The sequence below is a fragment of the Acomys minous genome (genome assembly GCF_964271855.1).
Source record: "Acomys minous genome assembly, chromosome: 18".
NCBI classification, from domain to species: Eukaryota; Metazoa; Chordata; class Mammalia; order Rodentia; family Muridae; genus Acomys; species Acomys minous.
Window position 1 is genome coordinate 46,626,723 of NC_140501.1, and position 24,481 is coordinate 46,651,203.

Sequence of the window (24,481 nt, forward strand, 5' to 3'; positions counted from 1 at the left end):
TTCGAGGCCAGCCTGGTCTACAAAGGAAGTCCAGGACAGCCAAGGCTACACAGAGAGACCCAGTCTCGAAAAAACAAACAAAACAAAACAAAACAAAAAAACACAGGAATTTGCAAAGTTGGCTATATAGTTTTTCTGAGCACATCTGTAGTGGTTATTTGGCTAGTTTCTCTTACATGAAGGACTCTGGTCTTTTCATTTGCTGTGGTGAGTTAGGCTGGAAAATCCTGACACTTTCAACTCTTACCTTTAAAGGACAATGACATCTGTCACAGTGACAATGCTGCAGGCCTTAGGACAGAGCATGGGAGTATTTCCTTCTAAAAGGACTTTTCACTCCACCGTAAATATCACCATCCCACAGTCACCAGGTTGTTTAAGATAAGAGCCCACCTCTGCACTTTCAACCCATATCCCATTTTTATAAGCATTTAACACTTTCTGGCAAAAGTATTAAATGTTGATTGTTCATTTTTTTCACAAGAATGTAGGCATCAGAGAAAAAGCATCTTCTTATTCATTGTTCCCCCCCCCCCCAAACCCCAAAAAACTAGGATAGCATCTACTATAAAAATCAGTGTCACCGCAGTCCAAATTCTGTACAAAATGTTTCTGGAATAAAGTTAAATTGAAATCTAACTTTCACTCATATAGTTAACTACTTTGTAGGCAATGATTGTGGAGGAGACACAGAGGACCATGGAAGTGTATAATATCAGAGTCATTGGGTGCTACAAAGCCTTACCAGGCTTTGGACTGCAAGGTATTGCGACTGGAGCTGGAACAGGATGGGTCAATGATGGGGTGGACAACACTTGGACCAGGCCTACTTAAGCACATACCTTGCTCATTACTTAAAACCAAACTTCAAGTCAGGACCTCAAGAGGGCCAGCATCCCTGAATCGCCTTTGTTCCCGTTCCCAATGGGGCCACTTGGACTAAATCTGTTTTTCATTTCTCCTCTTCTCTCTCTCTCTCTCTCTCTCTCTCTCTCTCTCTCTCCATTTATGTGGCCAAGCTTAGTTCGGGCAGCCAGGGCAAACGCTGGGTGTGCAAGAAAGCATCTTTACTGTGTGTCCTTTGTTAACAGTCCGGGTTAAATCATTTACCTTGTAAAGAACAACGGCAAAAAATCGGCTCTAAGCCTGTCTTCAACTCAGGCGGAAGTTCCAGCTCCGCCAAGAAGAGACATTGGGAAAGTTTTCAACCTCTAAACCTCTCCACTTCCGGCCCAAACGGAGCCCAACCGACCGGCTGAAAACCTTAGGACCGCTCCCGAAGCAAAGCCAGGCCTTCCCCGCCATCCCTCCACTTCGGGACCAAAGGCCCAACGTAAGCCACCACTGAGTCAGCGAGGCGGTTCTGGGCGGACGAGAGCGGAAAGACCAGGAAAACAGCACCGAAGGGATGGGATGGAGACACGCAGCCCACCCACCCCCCATGCTGGAAGCGGGAATCCTAAGGACAGAACGGACCCCAGGCTAGGCCTGCGCGCATGCGCAGTGCTGTGTGGTCGCAGGCCTCGGCCAGGGCTGTGAACCCCGAACCGCGGCAATCCACCTCGCCCACTGGCTCGCGCGCGTGCGCGGCGGCACCCGGTCCCGCGGCCCGGCTGGGATGGTGCTGCGCCCAGCCCCCCGCAGCGGCTGCGCACCCGGCCCGGCGCAGGGCGAGGCCTCGGCCTTAGCCTTCGCCCCCCGGGGGCTCGCCCGCCGCCCACACGCTCGCTTACCTCCGCGCGGCGTCCGCTCAGCTCCCGGCAGCGGGGACTGCTCGGCCCCGGCCAGGAACACAGCCCAGGCTTGGCGCCTCCCCCTGAAGCGGCCAGGCTCGGCGGGCAGTGCTCGCTCGAGTTCAGCCGAGCGGGGAGGAGGGGGCCGCGGGGCGCGGGAAGAGAAAACCAGGGGAGGGGAAGGGGGGCTGCGCGCTGCGCCCCTCCTCAGCCCACCACCGGGACCGCTGACCCCGGCTGCAGCCTGCGGTCTCCGTCTCTAGAGACCGTATCCCGCACCCCGCATTATATCTTACTGCCCTGATATCCAGGAACCTATGCCTCTCTAGTTTTAGATCGTACATTTAAAGGCGTTGGTTTTCCTGCTTGCTGCGAAATAAAAGAGTCTAATTGCCTTCTGCATGAGCTAGTCCAGTCTTACCAACTCCATCCGCGAGGGCCGGCCTTATTGTGTGTTGTTTGAGGGCTCTGAGATCAGTCCAGTTTAAAATGAAGAAAAAAAAAACAAATCTGCTGCCTGGGACGCTATGAAATGAACCTGGAGGATGTTAAGCAAAATGCGCACAGGACAAATAACTTACTTACACGAGCCTTTAAAAAGTCAAGTCGCACTAACAGAGTAAGAGAGGTGGTTACTGGGACTAGGGGAAAAGGGAGCCTGGGGAACTACTGATCAAATTTCAGTTAGGAGCACGCCCATGAAAGCTACTCTACTACTTAGTAGCTACAGTTATGAACAGCGGACACTAAAAATCGCCAAGTGAGTAAATAATGGTATGTTTTTGGAACAGGGTCTCTGTTATCCCAGTTAGGGTAAAACTCCATAGCGTCCCTCCTGCCTCCCACAGCTTGATTTTTGACCTATCAACAAAACATATAACAGTATAAATAGAAAATTTAAAAGAATCTACTTTCTTTTCTTGGCTTTTCATGTTAGTGAACGCAGCTATCTTCCAGGGGAGTCAACCAAGACTTGAGTGATTTGCCTCATGCCATACAATTAGAGGGGAGGCCAGGATGGAAATCCGTCCAGGGCCATAAATCCGGGGCTTCTTTTTACCTCTTGACCTTGTGGTTTCTTTCCAAATCACTTAGAAAAAGTGGGATTGGCTAGTAAAGGCTTTGGTAGTCTAACTGCAAGCTGGGTCACAGGAGCCGCAAGGGCTTTTCGGAAGGCGGCTGACCACACGATCCTTTGTCTTGAGTTCACTGTCTAGAGACTGTGCTTGGTTTAGGACGACTACCAAAAGTCCTTGAGCTTAGCGGAACCGTGGACTGGGCTTAAAGGGAAGAGAAAATGAAATCAAGACTAGATGTGGACGATCAGGGGAAAGAAATGTGAAGTTGATGTGTCATATTTTATAGATCCAGAATCTCTGCCTTTAAAACGGAGCATTGGACTGTTTAATATTTCACAAACCATGCTGATAACAAAGCGTGACAAATATGATTTTTTTTTCGTTTTATTTAAAAGTCCATTTTTAAAGATCCTAAATAAAATAAAAAATAGGATCCAACAATAGATATCATGATCAATGAGGGGATTGTCTCAGTGCTATAAACATGATGGAATGGTAAGAAAGTTATTCTACAGGACGCCGCCGTTGGCGGCGCAGGCCTTTAGCCCCAGCACTCAGGGAGGGAGAGGCCAGCAGATCTTTGTGAGTTCAAGGTGAGAGAAAGAGCAGAGAAGGCCGGGAAGCACGGAGCCCAGGAAGTGCTGTTAACACCCAAGGGAGCACAGAGCCTTTTGAGCTAACACAGGATGATCTTGGCATCCCAAACAGCCTGTCTGAAGTACACAATTCTTTGAAGAAACAGACTTTCAAGCTCACAGCTACAACCAGAGATCTCGTTATCTGATAACAACTGACCTGCTCCCCCACCCACCATGGGATCATACACTTCCCTGAGCAAATGGGGAACAAAAAAAAAAGACTATCCTGACCCCTCCCAAATGGGCAGATGACCTTTTAACAAGGTCTTCGGCCTCTCCTTCCTTGTGCCTGAAACAGCCAGATGCCCAGATAACAGTTCAGTAGCCTCAGTCACTGGAGCAAACACTCTGGCTTTTGCGCAGGTTTCTGGTCAGCACGCCGCTGTGCTAGGCTAGGCATGAGCGCAGCGGGTTTTAACAGGCAGGTTTTGGCTCTGAGGAACGTATGTTTATGGTACAATGTGGTAGCCTGATTTACACCAGCTTAACATCACTGCCTGGATCAAGTCCTCCACTGAAGCAATGGTCTGTTTGCGTGCTTTGCGTCACATGTGTTTCTAGAGACTACAGACAGAAGCAGACCAGCAGGATTGGGCTTCCCTGGATCCCAGTTGGCTACCAGGTTCTAACATATAAATAGGAAAAGACACCAACATTCACATAACAGCAGTCAGGAAAGAACCTATATATTCTAAAGCCGATTGTTTGGGTAAATTAAAACACAACAGGTTAAAAGCCACACTTTAAAAAAAATTAGTTTTAGGGAAAGCAAAAACATATTAAAATATAATAATTAGAAAGGATCTAAAATTGGGACTCATTCAACAGTCAGTACTTTGTGACCCACCATGTTTTATTAGCGCTTTTTTTCACCACCACCATGCTCTATTGAAACGTCTCATTCATTTACCAGTATTTCAGTGAATCTCTCTAAAAAATAAAGAATCTTAAAAATTCTAACCAAAATAATATCACATCCACAAAAACTTAACACTTGTTCCTTAGCCTTGCAACACTAAGTCCTCTGTAATATAACTTTTATTCTCTTGTTCAGTTGTTGTCTGGGATCTTACTGCCTCCTTCTGCTAACCTAGGCCTGGTCCTGGAAACTTCTAGACTCCATACAATCCAATCTAGGCCTAGAATGTTTTCAACCTCTGAAATTTACTGCTTAATAGGATCACCGTTACTTGTTCTTTCTGAGCTCTGGGCTGCTGGTTCAACTCAGCTGTTCTGGCTCAAACTGTTCTCCCAGCTGACTTATTCAGTCTGCCTTCTCTCTTGGCCCAGAATTGCTCTGCTTGGCCTCAAACTAACTCAGTGATCTGCTCTAATCCTCTGGCTTCTTCTCATCTTCTGGTTTGTTCCATCTTTACCTGAGTTCTCTGTCTGCAACCCCATCTCTCTATTGCTGTCCTGATAAAACTGCCTCTCTGTAAAACTGCCTCTTAAGTAACTTCCCTTTCTCTTCTTGCGAGAAATGGGCGGATCCTGTTCTGTCAAATCTTCTCTGATTCATCACCTTTTCTGCCACTCAATTAGACATCACTTTCAAACATGGGTGCTTCCTTCTACAAACTAACTTTATCTTCATTCGGGAGTAGAGGAATATATCATCATGCCTAGATCTAAACTTTTCTTTTTCTGATACTTGCGCTATATCAGGCTAGCCTCTGCTTTCTGGATTAAAGGCATGTTTGTATCCCAGCCAGATCACACAGACCTAGAAGGTCTTTGGATGTGATCTCTTGCCAGAACAGCCATGCTCTGAATTAACAGTCCTTTACAGTCCTCACATACTTAAAGAGTCCCACAATTCCTTAGCAGTTTGACTTGGGATTGAGGTAAAGTCAGGCACAGTGCTTGGGTTATAGTCCTCACATCTCCCTTTCAATTTCTAAACTCCATCTCCTGCCTCTTCTGTTTCACGCAAGTTATTAATTGAAGAAATCAAGTTACTTGCCCTTGTTTTCTCCAAAAATTAATTTCCCTAAATACACCTTCCATGTTCCCTATAAATTCATACGTAGATTTAGATCTTTATTAAACTTATTTTTGTTTGGTATTCTTTTTTGGCAAGTTGATTTCAATCCTTCAATCAATGACAGATAAGTAGCGTCACTCTTTCTCGGACAGCGATAACTGTTGATGCTCAGTGCCCACATCCACATGCTCGGTAGAGGTTGGCAGTGGTCATCTCATATTGTTTCTTGTTGGCTCACTAGCTGGGATACATTCATAAGGAGATATGCCCTTCCTCTATGATTCCTAGTCACAGGAAGATCAGAAGCAGCTTCTGGCTCATTCTCTTAATTTGCCAGTTTTCAAAATAATGAGTTGGTCCACTAACGTTCCCCAGGCAGGCATCGCGAGCCAGGTTTGTAGGTGCTCGGTATTGCTGTGAATTAAAGTATTTCATCCCCCAGGCTCCTTCAGAGATCCCTGATTTTTGCTTAGATGGTAATTCAGTGGTCATAGGGAAGAGTTCATAGCTTTTTGCCGTCATAGCTTCATAGCATCATGCCAAGCCATTCTTACTGACAGTGTCTAAAGCAGGCATGTGACTGGTGCAGGCCATAGACCGGCAGTACCAGGAAGTTCACAGGAGGCTTCTGGAGAGACATCCATCACACACTCACCAAGTTTCTCTCTCTTGATTTTCTCCTATTGTCACAAGAGGCCTTGTGTGGGGAGCTACCATGGAAGGATGGGGTAGCCCAGTGACGCATGTGATACTAGTACTGAGACCTAGATTTGTTGACAGGCATAATACAGATGATTAGAACCACACACAGTCAAACACAAATGCACATGCTTACCCCAAAACCTGCTTGGCAATACAGTCAGCTTAATGTTGAAGGCAGTTCTCTCTCTCACTGGTGAGATGTTGATTAATTTCTACTTTCCTGTATTTTTCTCTAAAGTCTAAATTTTTACGGTGTGATAATTTTTAAAAATATGATTCCAAGTAATTCATATTTATTTTATGTTACATAATATTTTCCCAAACACATAACCTCATAATAAAAGTCCCCTTTTTGCCAGGCATGGTGGGGCATGGCTTTTATACCAGCACTCAGAGCACAAGCAGGAGGATTTCTATGAGTTCAAGGGTGGTTTAGTCTACATTGTAAGACCCTGTATCAAAAATAAAGGAGGTGGGTCTGGAGAGACAGCTCAGTTGTGAAGAGCACTGGCTGCTCATCCAAAGGTCCTGAGTTCAATTCCCAACAACCACATGGTGGCTCCAAACCATCTATAAGGGAACCTGATGTTCTCTTCTGTCATGTAGGCATACATTCAATACAGTGCTTGCATACATAAATAAATAAATCTCAAAAAAGTAAATTAATTAATTTTAATAGGTCATTTTTATCTGGTGTACATGATTCTCTCATGGCATGATCATCAGGAAGGGGATGCTTTACTTCCAGAGTCTAGCAAATAGGCAACTCCATGTTCAGTGACAGACTCATCTCCAGTAATAAGTATGGAGTTATAGAGGAAGATACTCAGTGTTTACTTCTGGCTTACACACAAGCGTCAGTGGGCAAGCACATTTGAATGTGCGTGCTTACACACACATGCATACGCTGTCCCCCACATATGCACGCAAGACTTCCAGAATAAATCCTTCCTTTCTATAGCCCTGCCTCTGCATGACAGATCTTGCCAGTCTACCACACAGTGACAACTGTGCATGCCCCACATTCTGATAGCATTAGGACAGCTGCTGTGGCAAATCTAATGTACCAGGTTACATTGCTCTTTTGGATTTGGTACTGATTCTGGAAAATGCCAGAAAGACATGAGATGGTGTGTAAAGACAGTTCTCAAGGGATCTGGGGGAGACACAGAGGAGAATAGATGGGTGTAGCAAACTCAGAAATGGTTGGAGGAGTCTGGGTGAGCCCAGGCAATGGCTTTGAGACAGAGAAGAGAAAGTATTGATTAAGCAGATACTTACTTTTGTAGTCTATGACTGTTGCCTCTTGTTCTCTCAGAGCCTAACTAGATTCTTCACAGAGCTGTGATACCTCAGCAGGGTCAGGAAGACCGAGAACAAGCTTTTCTCTGGCTGCTGCCAGGTTTGGAGCTCTAGGGAGCCATAGTTCATACTAGGTGGCCTTTATGGATGTGTCAAAACTCCCAGCCAGGTCACCAACTGGCCTGTGCTTCGGTTGGATAAATCCACCCATTCACCTGACAGCAGGAATTACCTCCCTACTTACAAATAGAGATGTGGCCTTGACGTGGTAGGCCAGGGATCCTTGGACAAACACTAGCCTTGGCGTTCCTTTTTGTCCTACCCTTAGGTGCTACCCTTGAGTGGGTAAAAAGATGCTATCTGGGGGCTTCTCTCTGACAGAAACAAACAAACATAAACAACTGAACATGACCAAGCCAACTCAACCTGAGCCTCGGTGAGTGGTGAGGGCACTGCAGCCATTCTGCAACCTGAGGAGAAGGCTAAAACTGTCTCCCTTCCAAACCAGTCGCCAGAGAGGATCTCAAGACTGCTTTGGCTTAAAAAAAAAAAAAAAAAAAAAAGAAAAAAAAAAGCCACCCTCACTGGTACACTGGTAGAATTGCAAGGCATGAGCCGCTGTACAAATTTAAGAGCCGACATTTCCTCATATGCCATTACTTAGTAGTAGCGTGGGTTCCATCCCTTCTTTTGAGATTTCTATCTGCCATGCTACCTCGTAGCTAGGAGCTGGTGCCTCAGCCCCAAGTCACCAAATAAGTCATGAGACTAAGGCCTCATCACATTTGCCCGGCTGAGCATCATGTTTCCAAAGCTCCTTAGTACACTCAGAATTGATGAGCTCAGGCTTATCTCAGTGGAAGGAGGAACAGAAGGGATAGTTTAATTCTTTTTATATTTTAGAATATTTATGTATATGGAAGCTGGGGAAGAAAGTTGGTTTGTAAAGTGTTTGCCTCATATACACTGGCTGTGATCATGCATAGCCATAACCTCAGTGTTCAGGAGGTGGGTGTAGGAAGATCAGAAATTCAGAGTCATCCCAGGCTACATAAACAAGTTTGAGGACAGCCTGAGCTACGTGAGACCCTGTCTCAAATAACTAACTAGCCAGGCATGTTGCTGTATACCTTTAAACCTAGCACTTTGGATGCTAAGGCAGGTAGATCTCTGTGATTTAGGAGCCAGCCTGACCTACATAGTGAATTCCAGGACAACCAGGCCTATAGAGAGATATCGTATCTCAAAAACAAACAAGCAAACAAACAAACAAATAAATAAATTCCATGTGATGGGTCTGGAGTTCCAAAATTAAGACTAGGAGAGAGACTAGTTCTGACTTCCAGAGCTGCTTGGCTGATAGTGTGGACTGATTTCTGTGCCAGCATCATCAATGACATGGTTACTGATTCTCTGCCAGGGGACAGAGACCATTGAAAAGAAGAAGCAAAGAGTAAGAACTGGTGACTTAGAAGTCAGTTACCAGTCAACAGTTCACAATGGTGCCGACAGATCAGCAGGACCTTTATTATCAAGAAACCAAGAAGGCTGAGAAGGTCGATGCTTGCAGAGGCAGAAGGGTCACTTTAAGTTCAAGGACAGCCTGAGGAACAGAGTGAGCATCAGGCCAGCCAGGGCTACATATAGTACCCTGTCTTTAAAAATAACAACAGAAACTAGAAACTAGGAAGTGATGAGATGCCACTTGGCCCTATGGTTTTGACCACTGTCCCTCTCTGCTCTAAGGATTTGACAGGATTTTCTTAGGTCTTAGAATTTGGCAGTGTCACCCTGTGTTCAGTGTTGTTCTGGAATGCTTTCTTTCCTTAGCATTATGACCAAAGTGCTTCTATTCTGACCAGAAGGTCCAGGGCCCAGTTTAACTAGTCTTCCTGCCTCTCGTTGCCTCACATGATTCTTCGTCATCGTCCTCCAGTGAGAGGCCTTGAACTAGGTCATAGTTTGGAAGAGAAGGCTTCCAACACTGCCTAAATGCTCAGAGGAATTCCTGAGCTCAAGAACTCCACCAGCCCTCCCCGCTGGGTGTTTGAGCCTAGGAGATGATTATCCTGATACTCATGACTGTATTTCCTGCCTCTTTGGAAAACTTGGGTCTGTGGATCTTATCAGCTGTGTGTCCTGCAGGATGAAAAAATCATGCTTTGGTGCTAAAGGTAGGATGTGAGCACATGGGATTTCCTGACTCTCTTCAGCCTACAGAGTGTGCGATCACAAGACAGCAGTAGGCTCAGGCTCAAGGTTGGTGTTTTTCTAGTGTCAAATCTCCAAAGATGTCTCTGCATTACTTTGCCTTGAACTGCCTTGGCTTTAAAACAGAAATTAGTTATGACCTGTACATAGGAAGAGATCTGAAATATGGGTCCATGACAGCAAGAACTCCTGTTAAAGAGAAACGGACAGCGATTGAGTACCTACTGTATGCCCACTACAGGCACAATTAATCACAATGGTAATGATAATATCGGTATTGTGCATCTGTGTGTGAGGTGCTACGGGGCAAGCCACCACATGTGACCTGCCCTAATCCCACCAGTGACCCCATGAGATAAGTAGTGTAATAGAGTCCTCAATTTGTATGTGACAATCTTAAGCTTGAGCAAGGCAGGTGACTTGACTTGTTCAAGATGAACAGAGTCTCAACCCCAGATCTCTTTTAATTCAGCACTTCTAACAGTGTATTACAGAAATGAGAAACTGAGACATCTGGCATAACTTGGACATGGCATAGTCAGATAGTAAAGATATAAAATGAATTCTGAAAAAAAAAAGAATTTTGATTGAGCGTATTCATTTTCTTTAAATCTCTCACTATATTTAGACTATGAATACAGATTTCAATGGAACTTGAGATCATTTCACGAGAACACCGAAATTTCATTCCTTCTATTTGGGTTTATTGCTACAATATCAGAAAGCTAAACACGATGAATTATGCTTTAATAGGCTTAACTGTAAATATAACTTCTTTTTTTTTTTTTTTGGTTTTTCGAGACAGGGTTTCTCTATGTAGCCTTGGCCATCCTGAAATATAACTTCTCAAAGATTCATTTTATTTTCAAGTGTGTGTGTGTGTCTGTGTGTGTGTGTGTGTAGAGTTTATATGCATTTTTGAGTACAAGTTCCATGGACTCTTCCATGCCATCTTCTGATGGCATCAGACCTCTTAGTGACTGGTGGCTGTGAGGCACTTGACATGGGTACTGGGGCCTGAACATGGGTACACTAGAAAAGCAGCAAGCACTCTTAACCATTTCGCCATCTCTCCAGCCCCGAGAGCCCTTCTTGATATGATAATAGGTCAGTGTCTATTTCTCCACCTCGGCAATGATTAGAATGTATTGATTGTTCAGTTCTGAGGTAAGAACTTAATCATTAAAATGGAAAATATAGAGAGGATTGGAGTTAGGCTTTTTGTTTTCTTCACTTTGACTGCCTAACATGTTAGTAAATTATTTATATTGTGACAAATACCTGAGACATATATTTCCCATTTATTTATTTAATCACTTTACAGCCTGACCCCAGCTCCCTCCTTTCTCTCCTCCTAGTCCCATCCTTACACGCACTGGACCTATTTTAATGGATAGCCAGTGGGTACACTGTCTATTGTACTGAAATGAAAAGCAGGAGGCACAGAACTCCATCCTAAGTCATATATGTGTGTGTTTATAAATGTATGACAAATATGCCCTTTTAGCCATGAAGGAAAATAATGAAAAAATAAAAATTACCCATTTTGCGCTGATGTAACTTCCTGTGGAGTCACAAAGACCAGTATTCACCAAGTTATGCATAGGTTACTAACCACAGGGGTAAAGAAAAGCAACAGAGGTGAATTTTCCAATCTTAATCTCCATTTAAAACAAGTTTGGTCACAGTACGAAATGTCCCATGTCCCCTGTGTTTCTGTTTCTTTTTAGCAGTTTTTGTTTTGGTTTGGTTTTGGTTTTTTGAGACAGGGCTTCTCTGTGTAGCCTTGGCTGTCCTGGACTCACTTTGTAGACCAGGCTGGCCTTGAACTTACAGAGATCTGTGTGCTTCTGCCTTCCAAGTGCTGGGATCACAGGCCTGCACCACTGTGCCCAGATCTTTTTTGTTTTGCTTTTTTGTTTGTTTGGTTTTTTGGGTTTTGGTTTTTCGAGACAGAGTTTTCCTGTGTAGCCCTGGCTGTCCTAGACTTGCTTTGTAGACCAGGCTGGCCTGGAACTCACAGCGATCCACCTGGCTCTGCCTCCCAAGTGCTGGGCTGGGATTAAAGGCATGAGCCACCACGGGCTGGCCCAGATCTTTTAAAAATAGTTTTCAAAGTAACATTCTTTCACTTTTCCCCCCAATGTATCTGACATCCTGTAGAACCCATAGTTTCTATTTATTTATTTATTTGTGGCTTTTCAAGAGGGGAGTTTCTCTGTGTAGCCTTGACTGTCCTGAAATTCACTCTGTAAACCAGGATGGCCTTGATCTCACAAAGAACTGACTGTTTCTTCTGGGATTACAGGCATGTGCCACGACCACCCGGCATGACTCTTTACTTTTTTTTTTTTTTTCTCCTCTTGAAGTTCTTGAGATGGAGCTCTGGGTGCCGCTGCTGAAGCGACACTGACGGCAGACGTTGGAATTGGTCACCTTCTACATGAGCGTATAATCCCAAGATCAGGGTTAACTTTACTGGAGAAGTTATTGAGGATGGTGACGATGGCTATGAGGAGGAAGGTGAGGAAGCTGATGAGGAAATGCTTACCAAAGGAGCAAATCATTCGCTGTGGGACACATTGAGGAGCACATTGAGTGACTAATATATTCCTTCGCTATAATCATTCTGGGCTTGGGATAAGTTTTAGAAAATATGATTTTAGAATTCTACAGCCAAACAATGTATTATAAGGTTTAACAAATAAATTGCGAAACTCAAACACACAAACCCAGGAAGTTTAGAGTTGCTGCACAAAGGGATTTCAGCGAAATGACTGAGAATTTGGCAACAACTGTTTTAAGTGGCTAGCATTGATTTTGCCTCCAGAGCTGCAGATTTATCGGTTGTTTGGCCTGAAAGTGTTTACTTTGTGTCCAGTCTTCTCTTTGTACTAACAGGCAGGAACGGGCTGCCTGGTAAGGGAGAAGCTGAAGTCACGTGACGAAGGGCACAGCATTGTGGCCATCTGTAACTGTGGTGCTGTCTATGTTCCGAGCACCGCTTTCCGTTTTAGCAGAAAATCAAAGCGCTGAAGAAATGGAGCCACACTCAGAACCCCTCCCCCTACCATGGTTATTGGCACATGGAACCTGAGTTCTGCATGTAGGACGTCTCCTCTTAAGCTGGAGCAAGATGGAAACAGCACTCAGAGTTCATTTTATCTTTCTATGACAATGGTCAGAGAAATGCCCCTCTTAATCAGATATGTGTAAGTATGGGTTACAGGAGCAAATGGTGTTTATAAGGTACATTTCAAGTGTCAAATACATAAGGTATATTTTGAGGCTTAACAATCTCCAAATGGACTGTGAAGTTTTCTTACGCTGATTTGTGTTTCGGGATCCTGGCCCACGACGCACAGAACACTCTCTTTAGATTTGAGCTTGTCTCAATGTGGCAGAATCACATTCTGGATCAGCACACACAAACATCCAAAGACATGAAAGTGGGAGGAAGAAGGGGTTCAGTGGAAGAAGTTATGGGATGTATATGGTCAAAATCCATTATAGAAGTTACTATATGAATGAATTAATTTTTTGTACCAAGCCTCTCTTTTTTTACATTGAAAACAGAGTCCTCTCTCGTACAGTATATCCTGATCACAGTTTCCCCTGACTTCACCCCTGCTAGCTCTCCCCGCCTCCTCTCTCCCCCAGCCCCCGCCCCCTCCCTCCATCTACCTTCAGAAAAGAACAGGCCTCCAGGAGACAATAACCAAACACAACAAAGCAAAATACAAGACAAGGCAGAAGCCCTCATACCCACGCCGGACAAGGCAATTTAATAGGAGGAAAAGAGTCCCCGAAGCAGGCAAACAAGTCAAAGACACACCTACTCCTGCAGTGAGGAGTCCCACAAAACCACCAAGTTAATAGTCACAACACATACAGAGGGCCTGCTGCAGACGCCAGCAGGCCCCACGCGTGCCGATGTGAGCCTGTGTGAACCCTTTAAGTTGATTTAATGAGCCGCTTTATCCTGGTCCTCTCCATACTGCTTTCCACAGTATTCTCTCAGCTCTGAAGGGAGGGCCTTAATGGAGACCTCTCTCTCTCTCTCTCTCTCTCTCTCTCTCTCTCTCTCTCTCTCTCTCTCTCTCTCTCTCTCTCTCCCCCTCCCTCCCTCCCTCCCTCCCTCTCTCTCTCTCTCTCTCTCTCTCTCTCTCTCTCTCTCTCCATAGTGTGTCTGGCTAAGGGTCTCTGCATCCGCTCCCATCTGCTGCCGGAGGAAGCCTCTCTGATAATGACAGGACAGGACACTGATCCTCTGGATAGGCCTCTGGTCTATCCAGTCTGATTCCTAGCCACCCAAGCGGCGTCGGGTCTCACGTTAAATCAGACATTCCTTGGCCGCTGCCGGCATATCTTGCAGGCAGGACAGATTGTAGGTGCAAGGCTTTGCAGCTGGGGTGGTGTCAACGTTTCTCTTTCAGTAGCCTGAAGTGTGACTTCCTGCACCAAAGAGAGTCGGACATAGGGCTAAAGGCTTCCTGTTAGCATCAGCTCGACCTCTCCACATTCAGTGAGCTGCATCGATGATGGGCTTTTTCTTTTTAACAGCTAAGTAATACTCCACTGTGTAAATGTACCACATTTTCTTTATCCTTCTCTTGTTGAAGGGCATCTGGGCTGTTTCTAGTTTCTGGCTATTAGGAATAGAGCAGCAACAAACGTGGCTGAGCAAGTGTCCTTGTGGTAGGATGGAACATACTTGTGGGTATACGCCTGAGAGTGGTATATCTGGGTCTTAGGGTAGACAGATTCCCACTTTGATGAGGAACTGCCATATTGATTTCCACAGTGGCTGTGCAAGTTTGCACTCCCACCGGCAGTGGAGGAGTGTTCTCCTTGCTCCACATCCTCACAAGCATGTGCGGTCACTTGAGTTACTGATCTTAACCATTCTGACAGGTGTAAGACGGACTCTCAAAGGATTTTTTGATTTGATGGCTAAGGATGCTGAACATTTCTTTAAATGTTTCTCAACCACTTGTGATTCTTTATTGAGAACTGTCTATTTAGCTCTGTACTCCATTTTAAAATTGGAATATCTGGGTTTTTAATAAATAGTTTCTTGAGTTCTGTACATATTTTGGAAATTATCCCTCTGTCAGATGTAGGCTTGGTGAAGATCTTTTCCCATTCTGTGGGCTGCCATTTTGTCCTATTGACAGTGTTCTTTGCCTTACGGAGCTTTTCAGTTTCACGGGGTCCCGTTTATTAATTGCTGATCTTAGTGCTATGCTATTAGCATTCTGTTCAGGAAGCTGTCTCCTGTGCCAAGGTGTTAGCAGCCATTCCCCAGTCCCTCCTCTCCTGGGCTCAGCATATCTGGTTTTGTGTTGAGGCCTTCGATCTTGGCCTTGTGCTTTGTGCAGGGTGATAGATATGGCTCTATTTGCATTCTTCTACATGCGGACATCCTGTTAGTCCAGCACCACTTGCTGCAGATGCTTTCATTTTTCCATTGCATAATTCTGGCTTCTTCATCAAAAATCAGGTATTCATAGGAGTGTATATTTACATCTGTTTTTTTTTATTAGATTCCATTGATCAACCTGTCTGGTTTTATGCCAATACCATGCAGTTTTTATTACTATAGCTCTATAGTACTGCTTGAAATCAAGGACAGTGGAAGCGCTTTTTCTTGTATAGGATTGTTTTGTCTATTCTGGGATTTTGTTTTTCCATATGAAGTTGAGAATTGTCCTTTCAACGTCTGTAAAGAACTGTGTTGGACTTTTGATGGAGATTGTGTGGGATCCTTAGACTGCTTTGGTAAAGAGGGCCATTTTTATTATGTTGATCTTACTGAAATTCAGCTTTAATCCATGGCGGTCAGATAGGACTCAGGGAGTTGTTTCAGTTTTCCTGTATCTGTTGATATTTGCTTTGTATCTGAGTCTGCGGTCAGTTTGGGGGAAAGTTTGATAAGGTCCTGAGGAGAAGAAGGTATACTCTTCTGTGTTTGGGTGAAATGTTCTGCAAATATCTGTTAGGTTCTTTCGGTTTATAGCATCTGTTAGCTCTCGTATTTCTCTGTTTGGTGTTTGTCTGGATGATTTATGAAGTTGCTACTTAAATACCTCTATTATGTGCATGTAGGTGTATTTTAAGGTCTTTCTTTTGTGTTTGAGCTCTGTTGCAATATTCAGGGCCTGCTGTGGAGACATATTGTCCTGGCTGTTAGTGATTGTGGTTGTATGCTGGTGTCTAGGCATCTGGGTTTGGGGTGACTACAGGTCTGGGAGCTGCGGGGGGGAGGGGGTGCGGGGATAGTTTGCAGGGAGGAGGGAAGGGAAGCTGGAGCTTAAAGGAGCCTGAGGGATGGGTCTGTTGGGGGAACAAAGAGAGCAGAAAAAGTCTGTGGGCATTACCTGGTCTTCCGGCAGGTGAGGCCAGTGGTCAGCTCAAACTAGGAGCTGGGACACAGCGATGACAATCAATTGCTGGGGAGGGAGGCCAGGAGGGGAAGGAAGGCTACAGGAGGTGTTGTGTTACAGTGCTAGGGAGGATCCTGAGGGGTTAGGCAAATGAATTAATTTAAAGAGAGAAGTAAAAATTAAAGATTCAAAAGAAGGAACATTATGTGACGCCGCAATATAAAAGTAGAAAATAAGCCAATGGCCTCTGCTTTTGTACTCTTGGGGGTGGGGGTGGGGGTGGTGGGGGTGGGTGGGTGGGGGAGGGGCCTGCATATTTTACTTGACTAGACTAATGGGTACCTATTGTTTCTGGTTATGTTTGTGAGTGTACTTATGGAAGATACTCACATGTCAGTTAGTAGACAGAGTAAATATCTGCCACTACTAAGCCAGGGCAGAATCCAATTAGTTCAGGCCTGAATAAAACACACACAGTGGAGGGCTGGCACAGTTGTACTCTGCCCTTGAGCTGGGGCATCTGTTTTCTTGCTGTGTTGGACATCAGTGCACTTATTGCTTAAGCCAAAACATTCAGTGTGGGACTGAATTCCCGGGAAATGAAGGCTGCACTGAAACCATACTGCCTAGTCCGTACTGCTGATATCTGGACTTGGCTGCCTCTGTGATTGAGTGAGCCTGTCTTTCATAGCACCTGGTGATCTTTCCATTTATCCATGCTACTGGTTTTCTTTCTAGGAAAAGCCTGAAAAAATAGGCATTTAAAACTAAAAAAAAAAAAAAAAAAAAAGTTCCTGTATGCTGTTGATAATTTGGGCTTTGAAATTTTTTTTTGAGGCGAGTTCTCACCACATAGCCCTGGCTGGCCTGGAACTCATTAAGTAGGAAAGGCTGGCCTAGAACTCTTAGAATCCATATGCCTTTGCTTCCTGAGTGCTGCTATTAAAGGCATGGACTATTGTGCCTAGTTGATAATTTAGACTTTTAAGACTTCCTTTGTAGCCTACCTAAATCTATATTCTCATACATTTTCACATGTTGATCCATTATATATATATATATTTTTCTTTTTAATTTAATTTTTTGAAACAGGGTTCCTCTGTATAGATTTGGCTGTGCTGGACTTGATTTGTAGATTAGGATAGCCTCAAACTCACAGAGATCCTCCTGCTTCAAGTGCTGGGATTATAGGCGTGTGGTACTGAGTCTGGCTCACAATATCCTTTCTTTCTTCCTTTATTTTCTTTCTTTCTTTCTTTCTTCCTTCCTTCCTTCCTTCCTTCCTTCCTTCCTTCCTTTCTTTTAATTTTTTTTAGCATTATGGTAGTAGGGCATATAAACCTATTCCAAGGTGTTCAGTGGGTGTTGTTGCCACTGGAGAAAATTAAATTAAGATCACAGTAAGGGTCTGGGTATGGCGGGGCAGGCTTTTAATCCCAGCACTCAGGAGGCAGAGGCAGGCAGATTGCTGGGAGTTCAAGGCCAGCTTGGTCTACAAAGTGAGTCCATGACAGCCAGAGCTGTTACACAGAGAAACCCTGTCTCAAAAACCAAAACAAAACAACCAACCAAACAACTCCAAAAGATCACAATGAAGTATTACCACACCTATCAAATGACTGAAAACAAAAAAACAAAAAACAAACGACAGGAGGTATTGGTGATGAGGAGGAGAAACTGTGTTGTCACATCTTTGTTGGTAGGAAGGTATTTATATAGCTACCATGAAATTAATTTAGTGATTTCTCATAAGCATATAAATTATATATATGTTAGGATGTTAAAAGAAAAAATAAAGGCCTATAAATAGTGCAGTAGAGCATGTTAATTCATTCAATTAACTTATGGCCTACAAATTAACACTGAATTAATCTATGACTTAACAAATGTGCTCTTGATCAAATGAGACGAACCTACACATGAGCATTTATAGAACATACCTGTACTACTTCTAAAAGATCATGTCTTTCAATTGATCAAGATTATAAACAACTAAAATGAACAGGTTACTGTTGACATCAGCAACTTGGGTGACTCTTCAGGGCACTTTGCTGCTGAGTGTAAAAGCGGACCTGAAAAGTTTCCACACCGTATGCTTTGGTTTTGGCAACATTTTCTGAATGGCAACATTGTGGAGACTCGATTAGCGGTTGCAGGGTTGAAGGTAGGAAAAGGGGAGAGGTCAGGGTTTCCATAAAAATGCAGTGGGAGGGATCCCTGCAGAAATGGGGTGCTCTGTGTGTGGACTGATGGCGTGTCCACACATATGTAGTAGCAAAGCTGTACAAAACAAAGCATGCAAACATTAATATGTGTTGAGCCAGAGAAATATGTATAAGGCATGTGGGTTGAATTGAATTCTTGCTTATGGTAGTAGACTGTTTTGCAAAATAGGGAAACTGGTAAAAAAAAGCAGCATCACCTATGTAACCTTTTTAAAGCTGCACGAGAATCTCAATCATACAAGTAAAAGTTTGAATTAACATACTGATGGGGCTGTTTGTTTTCTCCTAACATTCTGTTTTATATTCTGACCTTCCCCCCTTCTTCTTCTTCTTCTTCTTCTTCTTCTTCTTCTTCTTCTTCTTCTTCTTCTTCTTCTTCTTCTTCTTCTTCTTCTTCTTCTACACAGTGACAAGGTAAATTTGTCTTGGGAATTACTCCCGAAAAAGAAAAAAAATATTAGTAAGCATGGGATCCCAGGTAGCACACTTTCTCTTGGTTCTAGTCGCCTGAGTCAGCCATATTACTGACCTCTTCAATTACGGCAATTGAGCTGGGAAGAAAACGCTTGCCTTACATGTGGCCAGGTGGTGACTTTACAATAATGAAGTAGTTAAGACCTTTGTTCTTGGCGCTCATAGTCTGCGTGGCATCCCAGGACTCAGAAGAGATTTCCTTTCAAGTCTATCTGTTCATCTTTCTACTGCTGCAAAACTGTCCTCTGCGCTGCATTCATAATAAATGATGATTACTATTATTAATACTAATAGCCCCAACACTATTATACGCAGTAATGCTGCAGTGATTAGCCTGGGAAGTTTAATAGGTGTTATTTTCCTTGGCTTATCCTGAAATGTCTCTTCGCTCAATGCTATCTTGCTATTTCTAATTATTTGTCCCTTGAAATACCCTACCTGCTAATTGCCCCGGACATTATACGGCAAAGCCTTTTCTCTGGTGGATAAGGCTTCTTCACTTTGGATCCCTTTCCAGTCAGTGGCTGGAGCACCATGGTCGTTTCATAAGTGCTGCTCCATTTTTGATGTTGTGACCTTCAACAAAGGGGCCCTCACAAGGTAGGACAGTCACTGTGCCAGCCAGGATTCCCTTGGTGAATAGCCTCAAATTTTAAGCGTCTTGATTATGAAAGAATAAAGATGACAACCCCAGTTTACTCCTTTCTTGAAGACTTTAAAATCCACCCTTAAATGGTGTTGTTGTTGTTGTTGTTTTTTTTTTAGACTCCATTGTTTGTGGTAACATTGAACCTAAAAACTATGTAATGGCTGACATTTGCCGATACACATATATAGCTTTATTTTCAGGTTATTGTTATTATGTGTCCCAGATCTTGAACCAGATTAACATCCAAATGTATGGATTTACAAAATTTTTAAGCAGGGGAATTGAAATACTTGTCAAAGTTAATTAAGCAGCAGTTGGATCCCTGCTGCTCTGATGCCTTTGACATGGAGAGACAGAGTTAAGGAACTTACAGGAAATGCATCTAGACTGTCAGGCACCGACCTCAGAGCCCGGCCAGGAAATGGTCATGGAAATGACCTCTAGGCCACAACTGTGCTGCTCTAAGCAAACCTGCTCTGATGATGATATGCTGGGAAGCAGACCCAAAGCAAAGCAGAGTTTGGGTTAATTGGCATCTTCCTACTGAGTGTCATCCATGCAGAAAAGACAGTGCGTGCTGATTTGAGAGAGCCAGCTTGTTATCTGCAGGAAACTGCTTTGAGGAGGAAACCTCAGACCCCTCACGCTAGATTGGTGATAAGAGGAGGTAGGAACAGAAGTACTTATTCATAAATGTGGCTTCCTGTTCAGGTGGCCTGAGAGATTTTAGGTGTGGCTTCTGCTTTGCTATTAGCTATGAAATACATACAAAAATACATACATACATACATACATACATACATACATACATACATACGGGTTGGTCTAGGAAACTTCTGAAGTTCCTGTCCTAATAAGCCCCAGTTCCCAGGTCCACAGAAGCAAACAGTATTCATTTCTTTAACTACTCTATTAAGCATCCATTTATCAGTCCTAGTCTTCAGAGTGTGCGTGTGTGTGTGTGCGCGCAAACACACACACACACACACACACACACACACACACACACACACACACACAGAAGTGGCTAGAGGACACTGGTACCCGCCTCCTTTTTATTGAAACAGGGTCTCAGAATAGCCTGGAACTCTCCAAGTAGGCTGGGCAGCCTGGCCAGTGAGCCCCAGGGACCTGCCCTCCACCTCCAGCACTATGGATTACCAAGCCAGAAGGTCCCCCCACCCCCCTCCCTTCTTTAAATGTGGGTTCTGGGGAATCTAAGCCAGCTTTCCCTTTTTGTACTTTAACTGACTGAGCTACCTCTTCAGCCCTCTTCAGATTGCTTTGTATCTAAAATTGAATTGCTTTAATTGCTTAGAGGTAATTATCACATTTAAATACAAGTGTTTAAACTGGCAGGAACTATGACCAAATGAACCTTAACACCAGGCCAAGTAAACTCTCTTTAATTAAAACAAAACAAGACAAGAGCCCTCCTTGTATTTGTTTCATTAGTCGTCCTAGCTTGCCTTGCTCCTCTTTTAATAGGCTGCATGACTCACCAGGAAACTGAGCCATAGATGCTGTTTGCTTTCAGGCCTCTTGAAACAAAGGTGCTGGAGGAGTGCTCTGATATAGAGTTGACAGACCTGGACAGAAACTGAAACTGAACTCACACAGCTGCAAAGGCAGAAGGACACCTAGCTGCAGTGTTTTATTCAGAAATAAAGATTGGAAAATGAACGTTTTTTTTCCCCCTCACTTGGGTCGCCGGCAATAACGACTCATTAAAAAAAAAAAAAATCCCGCTATCACAGCGAAGAGTGGTAATGAGACCGTGGGAGATGCGGAGGGCACATATTCCAGTTTTAAAGGACCATCTTTCCTTGTCTTTGTTCAACTTCCTTTCTGGGTTCCTGCCCTGCTCTATTTCGACGATGATAGGAGGCTCCTGGGGAGACTTTATAACTACTGACTCTGCAGCTTGCACTTATTGGTGACTTTACCCCAGGCCCTATTTAGCGAAAGGAAATGAAAACAAATTGTGCAATGGAAGCTTATCTTAGGCATGTGCCACGTGAGAGGAAAAAGGAGAACTAAAGAAAGTCCCACCAGGGGAAGTAGCAATGTAGCTGGCGTAGAGAAACAAGGCTCAAATCATTACTCAAATTATTATGACTCCACAATGCTTTCTATTTTCCTCTGTACAATTAATTGATACCTGCATTATGATGGTTTGTGAAGTTGCTGAGTACGGAATGGGAAGATATGTTAGGTGTGGCTGTGGACTCTGTGATCCCAGCATGTGGCAGCTGAGGCAGGAGGATTGTCAGCCAAAGATCAGCCTGGCCTAATTAGTGAGATCCTGGAGAGACAGAGAGAAAGACAGGATGGGGGTGTGATTGCAGCAATTTCAGACTATTGTAATCCAAGACAGTAACCCCATTTATACACCACTTTTTGTGTATAAAGTGCAGCCCAACCAGGCATGTACATGTCCCAGGAGACTTTTAGGATCTTCTGGTGTCTTAGTCTGCTTTTCATCACCATAACAAAATACATAATTAATGGAAAAAGAGGAAATGGGGGCTGGAAAGATGGCTCAATGGTTAAGAGCACTGGCTGCTCTTCCAGAGGACTAGGGTTTCAATTCCCAGCACGCACATGGCAGCTCACAATTGTCTGTAACTTCAGTTCCAGGGGAGGCCGAGGCAGGTGGATCTCTGTGAGCTCTAGGCCAGCCTGGTCTATATAGTGAGTTCCAAGAGAGTCGGAGCTACATAGTGAGACTATGTCTGAAAATGAGAGAGAGAGAGGCAGAGAGAGAGAGAGAGAGAGAGAGAGAGAGAGAGAGAGAGAGAGAGAGAGAGAGAGGCGGGGGAGGGGGAGACAGACAGACAGACAGACAGAGACAGAGAAAGACAGACAGAGAGACCGAGAGACAGAGAGACAGAGATTTTGGCTCACAGTTTGGAAGGAAGTTTCAGTCCATGGTCAGTTGGCTTATCGCTTTGGCTCCTTAGAGAGATGAGGATATCAGAGTGGGAGAGTGTGGCAGAAGAAGCCTGTTTGTTTCATAGTCTAAAACATGAGAGAAAGAGACCCAGAACTCTACAGCCCACTACAGGGACATGCCCAGTGACCTACAACCTGAAGATCCCACCACCTCCCAGCTGCACCGAGGCAAGGGGCCGTGGGGGATGGTCAGGCTCTAACCTGTAGCACCCAGCAGGTAGATCTGAGGGACACTTGGCTAAACACTCCACAGTGCACAGAACAGCTCCCAAAGTAAAGAGCTATGCTGCATGTTGCCCGTGGTGTTGGCATTGAGAAACTATGTTGGACAGGACAAGGATAGCTAGCTATGCTGTCATGGATCCTGTAGCACGCCTGTTTAGGGATGAAATGACTGTGTTACTACAGAGTTCGAAGGTTGACCAGATGGATAAGATCTCTCAGTCTCCATCCAGGGTTTTTTGTCAAGGAAGGCCAGGATGCTCACACCTGACTTAAAGATCTCTGGTCTAAAGTGTGTGGCAGCGCTAACAGCTAACTCCTTCAATAGAAGAATTTTCTTTTCTTTTTTTCTTTTAGATTGTAATTTAATTAGGACATTTCTCCCTTTCCTCCCCCTAAACCCTCTCATATACTACTCTTCAAGTTCATGGCCTCTTTATTTTTAAAATCATTGTTATCACATATACTTATGTATATACATGCACACACATTCCTAATTATAACCTGTTTAGTTTGTATTATGTTTTATGTTTTCAGGGCTGACCACTTGGCACTGGACAAGCAATTGGTGTGCTCTTTCTTCCATAGGGAAGGCCACTGGGTCTGCCCGAAGACTGGAACCTAAATGATTTCACCTAGCGTCGGTAAATTATAGGAAACATCCATGCCCCTAGTTCATCTGGAGGAAGACTCCAAGCTCTTTCCCATATCCACCTACGGGAGATCATGGCACCTCTCAAGTTAACAAAGACCTGAGCCAGAAGACAAACAGTCCCTGTAATAAGTGGTCCGTGCACATGTAACCTAACCAGAGCAGAGCGTGACATGTGTTAACCTGTGTGTGTGCTAATAACTGCAGGAGTCTGTGAGTGTGTTTGTATGCGTGTTAATGACGGCACAAGCGGTGTGTGTGTGTGTGTCTAGCTCTTGAGAGCTTGTGCCCCAGATCCGGCTTGTTGGTGAGGAAAATCATCTTGCAGGTCCCTGGTCTGCTGTGGATTTTGCTAAATGCCTTCATTGTCTGCAAATGGCAGCACAACTTCATCAAAGGAAAAACAGGCTGCCTTAATTTCCCTGTGGCATTGCATAACTTAACAAGGACAGCCATGTGGCTTTCCTTCCTTTCTCTTTGAACTAGTAGGACCAAAAGTGAAATACAAATGGGGCTTTGTCTTCTCCGGACCAGCTTTGTTTGTGCTTGCAAACAGAGCTAGCAGCTATCACTGAGGAGGGCGTAGCCATTTTTTTCTCAAAGCTAAGATTAATTTTATTGCCTGGGCTTGCTTTCCTTTTTTTTTTTTCTTCTTTCTTTCTCCTCCTCCTCCTCCTCCTCCTCCTCTTCTTCTTCTTCCTCTTCTTCTTCTTCTTGTGTTTCGGTTTTTCACAAGTTTATCTGCAAAACCGACCCATGTCCTGAAACCTCTGTAACTGTGTTGGAGGTGAAACCGAGCACAGATGTGGAAGGTGCTAGCTTAAAGTCTGGCTTTGGGGCTGCTTTAGCAGTTTTAGTGCTCTTGGCTTTGGGGGAGGTTCTTGCTCCACCTGCCGGCCAGCCCCTTCTCTGCAGAGCCAGGACGGGCTTCATGGTCCTGCTTAGCTCAGAAGGGCGTTGGAGGCTCGAATTAAAAGACAGCCTTGTCAAAGCGGTTTGCGAACTGCTCTGTAAGCGCCAGGTGTTATTAGAAGTTGAAAGGAAGTGCCGAGACAGCTAATTTAAGCAGCTTCGGGTGCCTCTGCAGAGCTGAATGTGGGGGCTGGGTGTTGGCAGTGCTCCAAAATGAGGGCGTGGGGGGACACAAGTAATGCGTGTGCGCAAGTGGTACCCGTCTTCTCCCCGAGGCAAGCAGGGCTTCCTGGCAGGCGGAGTCCCACGGTGGTTTGAAGGCTACACCTACTGTGAGCAGGAGAAAGAAAAACGGCA

The 24,481-nt window shown here is 44.4% G+C and overlaps 1 protein-coding gene and 1 long non-coding RNA gene across 17 annotated transcripts in view; one reads left to right on the forward strand and one right to left on the reverse strand.

Annotated features, from left to right (window-relative positions):
- The window catches only part of RCBTB2 (RCC1 and BTB domain containing protein 2), a 38,336-nt gene extending 35,999 nt beyond the window's left edge, over positions 1 to 2,337 (reverse strand). For 3 of the 15 annotated variants that reach the window (XM_084767540.1, XM_084767537.1, XM_084767539.1), the window contains exon 1: positions 1,111 to 1,699. The gene's annotated coding sequence lies outside the window, so the exon portion shown is untranslated. Of the gene's footprint in view, positions 1 to 1,110; positions 1,704 to 1,733; positions 2,107 to 2,154; positions 2,283 to 2,318 lie in introns of those variants that run through there. The other 12 variants (XM_084767549.1, XM_084767552.1, XM_084767547.1 and 9 more) reach the window with 9 other exon arrangements.
- Positions 2,338 to 9,295: 6,958 nt separating this feature from the next.
- LOC311589249 lies at positions 9,296 to 23,688 on the forward strand. Of its 2 annotated transcripts, none has more exons than XR_014776466.1 (3): positions 9,296 to 9,612; positions 12,019 to 12,172; positions 23,098 to 23,688. It is a non-coding gene; the product is annotated as an uncharacterized lncRNA (long non-coding RNA). The 2 variants fall into 2 exon arrangements; XR_014776467.1 differs by lacking the exon at positions 23,098 to 23,688 and adding an exon at positions 20,921 to 21,246.
- The last annotated feature ends 793 nt before the right edge of the window (positions 23,689 to 24,481 follow it).